Here is a 13,121-nt window from a genome sequence, read left to right on the forward strand (position 1 = left end):
CCCCTATAGCAGCACCCGGCTTAAGACCCCAATGAAGGGGCCGATGCCGGGAGGCCGAGGGCCGTACTCCGCTGACACTAGGACCTCTGGCTAAGATCTCCTGTACAAGTACACTTGATCTTAGCCAAAAGGCCGAGAAGCGATAACCCGAAGAGGGCGGCGGGCCCGGCTCGGGCCCGCCACCCAGGCTCCGCACAGTCGCAGCGAGCTGCCACGCGGGCCCCGGGCCTCCCTTCCGCCCGCTGCACGCCCGCCACCCACCAACCCCCAGGGCACTCCCTCTGCGGATCCCCGCGCCGGACTGCAGCCCTGCGCCGGCAGCCACGGCTGGAAAGGACCGCCCGCACCACCCCTGCGTCCAAGCCGAGCACCACCGGCTCGCACACTCTCCCCTCTCTCCGTCTCCTGCCTGCCCGCCCGCCCGCCCTCTGTCTCGACGAGGCCCGCCGGGATCGTGGCGGCGCGGCCTGAAACATTTGCATGGCTCCGCCCCCAGGGGGGGGGGGGGCAGTTCGCACCTCCGCCTCCCGCTCAACGAGATCGGCTGCTAAGCACCTGACAGACGTAGCAGTCCTTACTCTAATCTCATCTCCTCTCATCTCATCTAATCCTCTTAACCGCTACTGCTGCTGCTGGGACAAACACTCGCTCACTCTCTCTCGTCCTCGCCCTCGTCAGCCACCATCAGAGGGAGACACAAACCAAGGCATGCAAAAGAACCACAGGAGCCAGGCAGCAGCTGCAGCCGCTGCAGCACAACCGTCAGCTGGCCACGCTAACCTTCAAGCAACCAAACACACTAGCGCTTTAATCCTTCAATGCACCCTCAACCGGCATGGGCCTTCATGACCAAGGCCACACACACACACACACACACACACACACACACACAGTTACATTACGTTCCGACGGACATTACCGCAGCACGCTTCAGTGACGTGACGTGTCGCGACCAAGAGGCACGCACGCACTCACTGGCCTGCAACAGCGACGAGCTGGGAGGAAAGAAAGGAAGGAAGGAAGCAACCGACCCACCGGCCGACCGACCCTGGACTGCTGCCGCTGCTCCCCGGGTCGCTCGGCCCTTCCTCGGATCGTTGCTCCGCTCGGATTTGCTTTGCTTTGCTGGGTTGGGTTGGGTTCTGCTTTTGGTCACTGATAAGAGAGGTGCACCGGTCCTGGAGGTACTGCAATACCAGGTCAATGCGTGGAGTGGACAGAGCAAGCTCTTCTTCCATCTCCCTGTTCTAAAAATCCATTTAATATATGGTCCCCAGATAGGGGACGTATCAGATATTAAACTGATAAGAACAGATACTACACTTGATCTTAGCCAAAAGGCCGAGAAGCGATAACCCGAAGAGGGCGGCGGGCCCGGCTCGGGCCCGCCACCCAGGCTCCGCACAGTCGCAGCGAGCTGCCACGCGGGCCCCGGGCCTCCCTTCCGCCCGCTGCACGCCCGCCACCCACCAACCCCCAGGGCACTCCCTCTGCGGATCCCCGCGCCGGACTGCAGCCCTGCGCCGGCAGCCACGGCTGGAAAGGACCGCCCGCACCACCCCTGCGTCCAAGCCGAGCACCACCGGCTCGCACACTCTCCCCTCTCTCCGTCTCCTGCCTGCCCGCCCGCCCGCCCTCTGTCTCGACGAGGCCCGCCGGGATCGTGGCGGCGCGGCCTGAAACATTTGCATGGCTCCGCCCCCAGGGGGGGGGGGGGCAGTTCGCACCTCCGCCTCCCGCTCAACGAGATCGGCTGCTAAGCACCTGACAGACGTAGCAGTCCTTACTCTAATCTCATCTCCTCTCATCTCATCTAATCCTCTTAACCGCTACTGCTGCTGCTGGGACAAACACTCGCTCACTCTCTCTCGTCCTCGCCCTCGTCAGCCACCATCAGAGGGAGACACAAACCAAGGCATGCAAAAGAACCACAGGAGCCAGGCAGCAGCTGCAGCCGCTGCAGCACAACCGTCAGCTGGCCACGCTAACCTTCAAGCAACCAAACACACTAGCGCTTTAATCCTTCAATGCACCCTCAACCGGCATGGGCCTTCATGACCAAGGCCACACACACACACACACACACACACACACACACACAGTTACATTACGTTCCGACGGACATTACCGCAGCACGCTTCAGTGACGTGACGTGTCGCGACCAAGAGGCACGCACGCACTCACTGGCCTGCAACAGCGACGAGCTGGGAGGAAAGAAAGGAAGGAAGGAAGCAACCGACCCACCGGCCGACCGACCCTGGACTGCTGCCGCTGCTCCCCGGGTCGCTCGGCCCTTCCTCGGATCGTTGCTCCGCTCGGATTTGCTTTGCTTTGCTGGGTTGGGTTGGGTTCTGCTTTTGGTCACTGATAAGAGAGGTGCACCGGTCCTGGAGGTACTGCAATACCAGGTCAATGCGTGGAGTGGACAGAGCAAGCTCTTCTTCCATCTCCCTGTTCTAAAAATCCATTTAATATATGGTCCCCAGATAGGGGACGTATCAGATATTAAACTGATAAGAACAGATACTACACTTGATCTTAGCCAAAAGGCCGAGAAGCGATAACCCGAAGAGGGCGGCGGGCCCGGCTCGGGCCCGCCACCCAGGCTCCGCACAGTCGCAGCGAGCTGCCACGCGGGCCCCGGGCCTCCCTTCCGCCCGCTGCACGCCCGCCACCCACCAACCCCCAGGGCACTCCCTCTGCGGATCCCCGCGCCGGACTGCAGCCCTGCGCCGGCAGCCACGGCTGGAAAGGACCGCCCGCACCACCCCTGCGTCCAAGCCGAGCACCACCGGCTCGCACACTCTCCCCTCTCTCCGTCTCCTGCCTGCCCGCCCGCCCGCCCTCTGTCTCGACGAGGCCCGCCGGGATCGTGGCGGCGCGGCCTGAAACATTTGCATGGCTCCGCCCCCAGGGGGGGGGGGGGGCAGTTCGCACCTCCGCCTCCCGCTCAACGAGATCGGCTGCTAAGCACCTGACAGACGTAGCAGTCCTTACTCTAATCTCATCTCCTCTCATCTCATCTAATCCTCTTAACCGCTACTGCTGCTGCTGGGACAAACACTCGCTCACTCTCTCTCGTCCTCGCCCTCGTCAGCCACCATCAGAGGGAGACACAAACCAAGGCATGCAAAAGAACCACAGGAGCCAGGCAGCAGCTGCAGCCGCTGCAGCACAACCGTCAGCTGGCCACGCTAACCTTCAAGCAACCAAACACACTAGCGCTTTAATCCTTCAATGCACCCTCAACCGGCATGGGCCTTCATGACCAAGGCCACACACACACACACACACACACACACACACACACACACACACACACACACACACACACACACACACACACACACACACACACAGTTACATTACGTTCCGACGGACATTACCGCAGCACGCTTCAGTGACGTGACGTGTCGCGACCAAGAGGCACGCACGCACGCACGCACGCACTCACTGGCCTGCAACAGCGACGAGCTGGGAGGAAAGAAAGGAAGGAAGGAAGCAACCGACCCACCGGCCGACCGACCCTGGACTGCTGCCGCTGCTCCCCGGGTCGCTCGGCCCTTCCTCGGATCGTTGCTCCGCTCGGATTTGCTTTGCTTTGCTGGGTTGGGTTGGGTTCTGCTTTTGGTCACTGATAAGAGAGGTGCACCGGTCCTGGAGGTACTGCAATACCAGGTCAATGCGTGGAGTGGACAGAGCAAGCTCTTCTTCCATCTCCCTGTTCTAAAAATCCATTTAATATATGGTCCCCAGATAGGGGACGTATCAGATATTAAACTGATAAGAACAGATACTACACTTGATCTTAGCCAAAAGGCCGAGAAGCGATAACCCGAAGAGGGCGGCGGGCCCGGCTCGGGCCCGCCACCCAGGCTCCGCACAGTCGCAGCGAGCTGCCACGCGGGCCCCGGGCCTCCCTTCCGCCCGCTGCACGCCCGCCACCCACCAACCCCCAGGGCACTCCCTCTGCGGATCCCCGCGCCGGACTGCAGCCCTGCGCCGGCAGCCACGGCTGGAAAGGACCGCCCGCACCACCCCTGCGTCCAAGCCGAGCACCACCGGCTCGCACACTCTCCCCTCTCTCCGTCTCCTGCCTGCCCGCCCGCCCGCCCTCTGTCTCGACGAGGCCCGCCGGGATCGTGGCGGCGCGGCCTGAAACATTTGCATGGCTCCGCCCCCAGGGGGGGGGGGGGGCAGTTCGCACCTCCGCCTCCCGCTCAACGAGATCGGCTGCTAAGCACCTGACAGACGTAGCAGTCCTTACTCTAATCTCATCTCCTCTCATCTCATCTAATCCTCTTAACCGCTACTGCTGCTGCTGGGACAAACACTCGCTCACTCTCTCTCGTCCTCGCCCTCGTCAGCCACCATCAGAGGGAGACACAAACCAAGGCATGCAAAAGAACCACAGGAGCCAGGCAGCAGCTGCAGCCGCTGCAGCACAACCGTCAGCTGGCCACGCTAACCTTCAAGCAACCAAACACACTAGCGCTTTAATCCTTCAATGCACCCTCAACCGGCATGGGCCTTCATGACCAAGGCCACACACACACACACACACACACACACACACACACAGTTACATTACGTTCCGACGGACATTACCGCAGCACGCTTCAGTGACGTGACGTGTCGCGACCAAGAGGCACGCACGCACTCACTGGCCTGCAACAGCGACGAGCTGGGAGGAAAGAAAGGAAGGAAGGAAGCAACCGACCCACCGGCCGACCGACCCTGGACTGCTGCCGCTGCTCCCCGGGTCGCTCGGCCCTTCCTCGGATCGTTGCTCCGCTCGGATTTGCTTTGCTTTGCTGGGTTGGGTTGGGTTCTGCTTTTGGTCACTGATAAGAGAGGTGCACCGGTCCTGGAGGTACTGCAATACCAGGTCAATGCGTGGAGTGGACAGAGCAAGCTCTTCTTCCATCTCCCTGTTCTAAAAATCCATTTAATATATGGTCCCCAGATAGGGGACGTATCAGATATTAAACTGATAAGAACAGATTTTTTTTTTTTTTTTTTTTTTTTTTTTTTTTTATACCACTCAGTCATATCGCACATCCTCAAGATGACACTCCGGACGGCATTACATATAACATCCTCATGGCATATTTTCTCTTTATAATCCCACACCACTTAGTGAAACCTAAAAAACCCTATATACATATATACAAAAAAGTTCCTCAAAGACTACCTCCCAACTTCCACAAACCATCCAACCCCCAACCACACGGTTGGTTTTTTTTTTTTTTTTTTTTTTTTTTTTTTTTTTTTTTTTTTTTTTTTTTTTTTTTTTTTTTTTTAATACAATTTTTAATACATATATACAAAACGCTCCTCAAGACTACCCCCAACGTCCACAAACCATCCAAACCCCCAACCCCCCTCAAACCCTATCCCAGTCTTTCCATTTCTTTGTTTTCCACACACCCTCGGCATCTTCCTCCCCCCACCTTCTCACATCCCTCAAAAAATACACATACATCCGTCCTCGAATCATCCTCACACAACCATCCACCTCCACCATATCCTTTTTAAAGACTAACAAGTTCCTCACATCCCACAAAGATTCCTTAACACAACTTATCAGCATCCAGAACAACCTCCTCCTCCTCTTATCTAAATCACATAACCCAAAAAACACAGCCTCAAAACCCACCCCATCCAATCCCACTAATTCTTTAACCAACCGCCCCATCCTTTCCCAAATTTGTACAGCATACTCACAACTCCAGAACACATGTATCACATTCTCCACTCTACCACACCCCTCCCTGGGGCAACACTCAGAAACACACAACTTCCTAACCCTCTGAAACTCTCTAGTTGGCAAACACCCATGCACCGCCATCCAACCCACATCTCTCTGTCTATTAACCAATTCTCGCTCAGACAACATCTTCCAAACCTGCTTACTTTGACCTTCATTCAAACCACCCAAACCTACTACTTCCTCCCGATCCCTAATCATATTCAATACACACCTCTTCTCTTCCCACATAGACACAGTCACATTCTGCAACTCATATCTTCTAATACCAATCTCAACCCTTTCATAAAACCAAGGCACCTTAAAACACACAGGCTTCTTACGATCAAGTTCATACAAACCATACTTCCTCAACAAACCACCCGCAGCATACCTCAACATGCAACCCACCATTGAATCCTTCTTACTCACCTTCACACACACCCGTATATATTGCACCAACAAAAACCGCTCAACATCTGGCATGTCCATACCCCCATTCTCCGTCTTCAACATCACTTTCTGCCTTCTCAATCGCTCCATCCTAGAATTCCAAAAAAATAAAAATAAACTTCTCACCAATTTCCTAATTACTCTCACACTTACTGGAAAAACCACATTCAAGTACAACAACAAAGGAACAATCACCACCTTCACAATCAACACCCTTCCAGAAAAAGACAAAGTCCTAGACGACCAAAACCCTATCTTCTGTTTCACTTTCCCAACCACCTTCTCCCAGCTATCACATCCATTCAACTTATTATCAAATTTCACCCCCAACACCTCGATCGCTTCACTCTTAACAGGCCATCCACACAACCCCAACTCCCGCCACTCACCAAAAGCCTTACAAGCACATTTATCCCAATTCACCCGGAAACCACTCCCCATACAAAATCCCTCCACTAACAGCTTCACCCTCCTTAACCCAGCTTGCGTTCTACATACTACCGTCACATCGTCCATATAACCTAACACTTTCAAACTCCTACCCCCACTTCCCGGTACTTCTACACCTCTCACCACCTTATCACACCTAATCATCCTTAACAAAGGTTCAATCACGCATATAAACAAAATCGGCGACAACGGACACCCTTGTCTCACCCCAGACATTATACCAAAACTCTCAGTCAAACAACCATTCACCATTACTCTACTACTAATTCCTTCATATAACATTTTCAACCACTTCAACATCCCCCCCGGTATCCCCAACCTCTCTAAAACCCCAAACAAAAATCCATGCGCTACTCTATCATACGCCTTCTCAAAATCAATAGTTGCCACCGCCACTTCCAACTTCCTATCCATGCAATACCACAACACATCACGCAACACAACCAAACTATCCCCAATCTGTCTACCCGGCACAGCACACACTTGCTCTTCCCCAACCAAATTATGCACAATCAACCTTAACCGATTTGCCAACACTTTCGCTAACACCTTATAGTCCACATTCAACAATGTGATTGGCCTCCAATTCTTCAAATCTTTTTTATCTCCTTTCTTAAATAACAGCACAATCACACCCTCTTTCATAGAATCAATCAACTCATTCTTACGCAAAACCTCCACACAAGTTTCAGTAAAATCATCCCCTATCAGATCCCAAAACTTACAATAAAATTCCACAGGCAACCCATCACATCCTGGCGTCTTACCTTTAGCCATGCTTTTCAGTACCTTTTCTAGCTCCTCTTTCGTCACATCTTTCACCAAATCCTCTGCATCCACACTATCCACTACCGCTTCCACACCCTCCAAAATCTCCCTTTCCACCCTCCAATCTCTTGTTTTCTCAACATACAAATCCCTATAGAACTCTAATACAACATCCAAAACCCCTACTCCTTCCACAGCTACTCCATCCTTATTCAACACACTCTCCATCAGACTCTTACCACCAAATACTTTCTTGAAAAAAAACCTCGTACACTTCTCATCTTCCTCTAACACTTTCACCCTAGCTCGAAACATTATCTTCTTACCTTTCTTTTCCATATACTGACTCACCTGCTGCCTTGCCTCAATCAAATCATTCTTCACATCCAACCCAAGCACCCTCAATTTCCTCAAATACTCCAAACGTTTCTGCCACATCATCAATTCTTTCCTTTCATTCCTAGCTCTAACTTTCCCTATTCTCACAAAAAACATCCGCACTTGCACCTTAACAAACTCCCACCACCTACTGATTGACATAAAACACCGTTTCTTTCTCCGCAGCCCCAGGAAGAATCTTTCAAAACACTTCACCACCCATCCATCATCCATCAAAGACACATTCAACTTCCATTGACCACGACCCATTATAACTTCCTCTACAAACTCCACTGTACATAACACACAAACATGATCCGTAAAAGGCAAACGCACACCTATCATCTCCCTCCCACTCATATTTTTAGAAAAGAAAATAAAATCAATCCTGGAACACACACTCCCATCCTCACTAAAGAAAGAAAAAAACTCCTCTGACGATTTATGTAACATAACTGAATCTAACAATCCAAAATCTTCCACCATCTGCCCCAACTCCCTACTAGACCCATCCAAATTCGCACCTTTCCTCCCACCCACTCTATCCTCATTCTTAAGCACACAATTAAAGTCACCCACCAAAAACACACACTCTCTCCCTGGTAACCATAATTTCACGTGCTGCAATAGCGTTATCCTTTCTTTCCTATCTACAGGAGCATACACATTAATTAATTTGAACCCAACCCCCCCATATCTAAAGAAAACCACTAACGCCCTCCCATATTCTATTTCCACCACCCTAACCACCTGAAAATCAAAACTACGAAACAACACCGCCACCCCACAATTCCGCCTAACCCCAAACGAAAAAACAGAAGGACCCAAAGTCCAAGGCTGACTCTGCAATGGTCCTGCCAAATTACATTCTTGCAGACAAAAAATATCTGCTCTTTGCCCCTTAAGAGCCTCAAAGACCACTACACGCCGTGCAGCACCCTTAATGCTTCTTACATTGAGGGATGCAATACAAAGAGACCTCATAATTTAATACTCATCAGCACTCTTCATACTACACCCCTCATGTCCCCGATCGAAACTTTTTAGTCAAAGTCTCCTCCACAACCTCGGAATAACTCCTCATAGGATCTGCCACTCTTCGGCTGAAAACACCTCCTGGATCTTCAGAACATACAGAGAGCGGAGAACAGCTTCCTTCGCTTTCTGATAACACATCTAACCGGGGGGAATCCGGTGAGGACCCACTCTCACACTCCCGAACTCTTTTTTCAGCACTACAACCCTCTCCTGCATCTATCATCACGTCTTCTACAAACCTGACTCCCGCCTGCCCTGGTTCCTGCTCCAAACCACCAATATCTGGCAGATCTGCACCGATAAGCAGAGGATCCTTAATTACCTCCAACAGGAGATCTTCCTGTTGAGGCGTAATTTCCATCTCTGGATCCACAACGGCACTTTGTACCGGACTCACAGCCACATCTTCAATTACTCGCTCCGACGCCACAGAAACCGCAGGCCGATCTTCCGGCGGCGGTTTGACAGACGCTCCAGATGCAAGAGAAAATTGCTCCACCAACCGATCCACATGCGCAGACCGCTCAGCCTCTATCCTCCTCTCCTCCTCCTCCTGCCTTTCCGCAGCTTTCTTCCGCTGCTCTCTCAACACGGGACATGACCACGCCCCATGCCCCACATCTCCACAGAGATCACATTTCCTGGGGTTTGGACACTCAAAGGCCATATGTCCCTTCTGCCTGCAATTACGGCAAACCTTCTGATCTTCGACGCAGTGCTCACTAGTGTGCCCAAACTTAAAACACTTCCGACAAAAGGTAGGACAGTTGGGATAAAAAAGATATCCCTGATTCCCCCCAATAGAGAAGTTCTGCGGTGGATGCATCATCCCTCCATATCCCTTCTCGTCGGGTTTTAAGGTAACCCAAAACCTTCTCCTACCATTATACACGCCAAAAGGATTCCGCATATACTCCGGTTCTTCCACTTTGGACGCATATTGGCTCAAAAACGCACAGATCGCATCATCTGGCACAAAGGGATTGTATATATGCACCGTAATACATACTTTCCGCACCGCAACCGAGGGACGAAAAACAATGCCACGTAACAAAACATGATCAGCATGGGTAAGACTCCGCTCCATCAAATTCCGTGCTCCCCACACCGATTTGAAAGTAATGTCAAAGAAACCACGGAACCCAAAATCCTGAAGGCAAAAAATCTCCCCTCTTGGCATCTGCAACAGACCTTCCACGATTTTCACCTGAACTTCCTCCAGCGAAATCCTCCTCCGACGTTCTTCATCCTCAATACACATGCGCACCGTATTCGGAAAGTTCGGTATCGCCATCACGCCGATCGCTCCACGTTCCCAGTGCCAGCTCTGACGGGACCCCCTATAGCAGCACCCGGCTTAAGACCCCAATGAAGGGGCCGATGCCGGGAGGCCGAGGGCCGTACTCCGCTGACACTAGGACCTCTGGCTAAGATCTCCTGTACAAGTACACTTGATCTTAGCCAAAAGGCCGAGAAGCGATAACCCGAAGAGGGCGGCGGGCCCGGCTCGGGCCCGCCACCCAGGCTCCGCACAGTCGCAGCGAGCTGCCACGCGGGCCCCGGGCCTCCCTTCCGCCCGCTGCACGCCCGCCACCCACCAACCCCCAGGGCACTCCCTCTGCGGATCCCCGCGCCGGACTGCAGCCCTGCGCCGGCAGCCACGGCTGGAAAGGACCGCCCGCACCACCCCTGCGTCCAAGCCGAGCACCACCGGCTCGCACACTCTCCCCTCTCTCCGTCTCCTGCCTGCCCGCCCGCCCGCCCTCTGTCTCGACGAGGCCCGCCGGGATCGTGGCGGCGCGGCCTGAAACATTTGCATGGCTCCGCCCCCAGGGGGGGGGGGGGCAGTTCGCACCTCCGCCTCCCGCTCAACGAGATCGGCTGCTAAGCACCTGACAGACGTAGCAGTCCTTACTCTAATCTCATCTCCTCTCATCTCATCTAATCCTCTTAACCGCTACTGCTGCTGCTGGGACAAACACTCGCTCACTCTCTCTCGTCCTCGCCCTCGTCAGCCACCATCAGAGGGAGACACAAACCAAGGCATGCAAAAGAACCACAGGAGCCAGGCAGCAGCTGCAGCCGCTGCAGCACAACCGTCAGCTGGCCACGCTAACCTTCAAGCAACCAAACACACTAGCGCTTTAATCCTTCAATGCACCCTCAACCGGCATGGGCCTTCATGACCAAGGCCACACACACACACACACACACACACACACACACACAGTTACATTACGTTCCGACGGACATTACCGCAGCACACTTCAGTGACGTGACGTGTCGCGACCAAGAGGCACGCACGCACTCACTGGCCTGCAACAGCGACGAGCTGGGAGGAAAGAAAGGAAGGAAGGAAGCAACCGACCCACCGGCCGACCGACCCTGGACTGCTGCCGCTGCTCCCCGGGTCGCTCGGCCCTTCCTCGGATCGTTGCTCCGCTCGGATTTGCTTTGCTTTGCTGGGTTGGGTTGGGTTCTGCTTTTGGTCACTGATAAGAGAGGTGCACCGGTCCTGGAGGTACTGCAATACCAGGTCAATGCGTGGAGTGGACAGAGCAAGCTCTTCTTCCATCTCCCTGTTCTAAAAATCCATTTAATATATGGTCCCCAGATAGGGGACGTATCAGATATTAAACTGATAAGAACAGATACTACACTTGATCTTAGCCAAAAGGCCGAGAAGCGATAACCCGAAGAGGGCGGCGGGCCCGGCTCGGGCCCGCCACCCAGGCTCCGCACAGTCGCAGCGAGCTGCCACGCGGGCCCCGGGCCTCCCTTCCGCCCGCTGCACGCCCGCCACCCACCAACCCCCAGGGCACTCCCTCTGCGGATCCCCGCGCCGGACTGCAGCCCTGCGCCGGCAGCCACGGCTGGAAAGGACCGCCCGCACCACCCCTGCGTCCAAGCCGAGCACCACCGGCTCGCACACTCTCCCCTCTCTCCGTCTCCTGCCTGCCCGCCCGCCCGCCCTCTGTCTCGACGAGGCCCGCCGGGATCGTGGCGGCGCGGCCTGAAACATTTGCATGGCTCCGCCCCCAGGGGGGGGGGGGGCAGTTCGCACCTCCGCCTCCCGCTCAACGAGATCGGCTGCTAAGCACCTGACAGACGTAGCAGTCCTTACTCTAATCTCATCTCCTCTCATCTCATCTAATCCTCTTAACCGCTACTGCTGCTGCTGGGACAAACACTCGCTCACTCTCTCTCGTCCTCGCCCTCGTCAGCCACCATCAGAGGGAGACACAAACCAAGGCATGCAAAAGAACCACAGGAGCCAGGCAGCAGCTGCAGCCGCTGCAGCACAACCGTCAGCTGGCCACGCTAACCTTCAAGCAACCAAACACACTAGCGCTTTAATCCTTCAATGCACCCTCAACCGGCATGGGCCTTCATGACCAAGGCCACACACACACACACACACACACACACACACACACAGTTACATTACGTTCCGACGGACATTACCGCAGCACACTTCAGTGACGTGACGTGTCGCGACCAAGAGGCACGCACGCACTCACTGGCCTGCAACAGCGACGAGCTGGGAGGAAAGAAAGGAAGGAAGGAAGCAACCGACCCACCGGCCGACCGACCCTGGACTGCTGCCGCTGCTCCCCGGGTCGCTCGGCCCTTCCTCGGATCGTTGCTCCGCTCGGATTTGCTTTGCTTTGCTGGGTTGGGTTGGGTTCTGCTTTTGGTCACTGATAAGAGAGGTGCACCGGTCCTGGAGGTACTGCAATACCAGGTCAATGCGTGGAGTGGACAGAGCAAGCTCTTCTTCCATCTCCCTGTTCTAAAAATCCATTTAATATATGGTCCCCAGATAGGGGACGTATCAGATATTAAACTGATAAGAACAGATACTACACTTGATCTTAGCCAAAAGGCCGAGAAGCGATAACCCGAAGAGGGCGGCGGGCCCGGCTCGGGCCCGCCACCCAGGCTCCGCACAGTCGCAGCGAGCTGCCACGCGGGCCCCGGGCCTCCCTTCCGCCCGCTGCACGCCCGCCACCCACCAACCCCCAGGGCACTCCCTCTGCGGATCCCCGCGCCGGACTGCAGCCCTGCGCCGGCAGCCACGGCTGGAAAGGACCGCCCGCACCACCCCTGCGTCCAAGCCGAGCACCACCGGCTCGCACACTCTCCCCTCTCTCCGTCTCCTGCCTGCCCGCCCGCCCGCCCTCTGTCTCGACGAGGCCCGCCGGGATCGTGGCGGCGCGGCCTGAAACATTTGCATGGCTCCGCCCCCAGGGGGGGGGGGGGCAGTTCGCACCTCCGCCTCCCG

At 54.8% G+C, this 13,121-nt stretch overlaps 5 non-coding genes and 1 pseudogene across 5 annotated transcripts; all 6 read right to left on the minus strand.

Moving 5' to 3' along the window:
* Nucleotides 1-1,162: 1,162 nt before the first annotated feature.
* On the minus strand, nucleotides 1,163-1,353 carry LOC149278622 (U2 spliceosomal RNA). The gene has a single exon (XR_016278676.1). It is a non-coding gene; the product is annotated as a U2 spliceosomal RNA (small nuclear RNA).
* Nucleotides 1,354-2,371: 1,018 nt separating this feature from the next.
* On the minus strand, nucleotides 2,372-2,562 carry LOC149278623 (U2 spliceosomal RNA). The gene has a single exon (XR_016278677.1). It is a non-coding gene; the product is annotated as a U2 spliceosomal RNA (small nuclear RNA).
* Nucleotides 2,563-3,641: 1,079 nt separating this feature from the next.
* On the minus strand, nucleotides 3,642-3,832 carry LOC149278624 (U2 spliceosomal RNA). Its single transcript, XR_016278678.1, has one exon. It is a non-coding gene; the product is annotated as a U2 spliceosomal RNA (small nuclear RNA).
* A 1,019-nt stretch (nucleotides 3,833-4,851) lies between these two features.
* On the minus strand, nucleotides 4,852-5,072 carry LOC149278625 (U2 spliceosomal RNA; annotated as a pseudogene).
* Nucleotides 5,073-11,335: 6,263 nt separating this feature from the next.
* LOC149278626 (U2 spliceosomal RNA) lies at nucleotides 11,336-11,526 on the minus strand. The gene has a single exon (XR_016278680.1). It is a non-coding gene; the product is annotated as a U2 spliceosomal RNA (small nuclear RNA).
* Nucleotides 11,527-12,544: 1,018 nt separating this feature from the next.
* Nucleotides 12,545-12,735, minus strand: LOC149278627 (U2 spliceosomal RNA). Its single transcript, XR_016278682.1, has one exon. It is a non-coding gene; the product is annotated as a U2 spliceosomal RNA (small nuclear RNA).
* Nucleotides 12,736-13,121: the final 386 nt, after the last annotated feature.

The sequence above is a fragment of the Sceloporus occidentalis genome, unplaced genomic scaffold (assembly GCF_023333645.1).
Source record: "Sceloporus occidentalis isolate IW3139 unplaced genomic scaffold, rSceOcc1.0.p SCAF_188, whole genome shotgun sequence".
Classification (NCBI taxonomy): domain Eukaryota; kingdom Metazoa; phylum Chordata; class Lepidosauria; order Squamata; family Phrynosomatidae; genus Sceloporus; species Sceloporus occidentalis.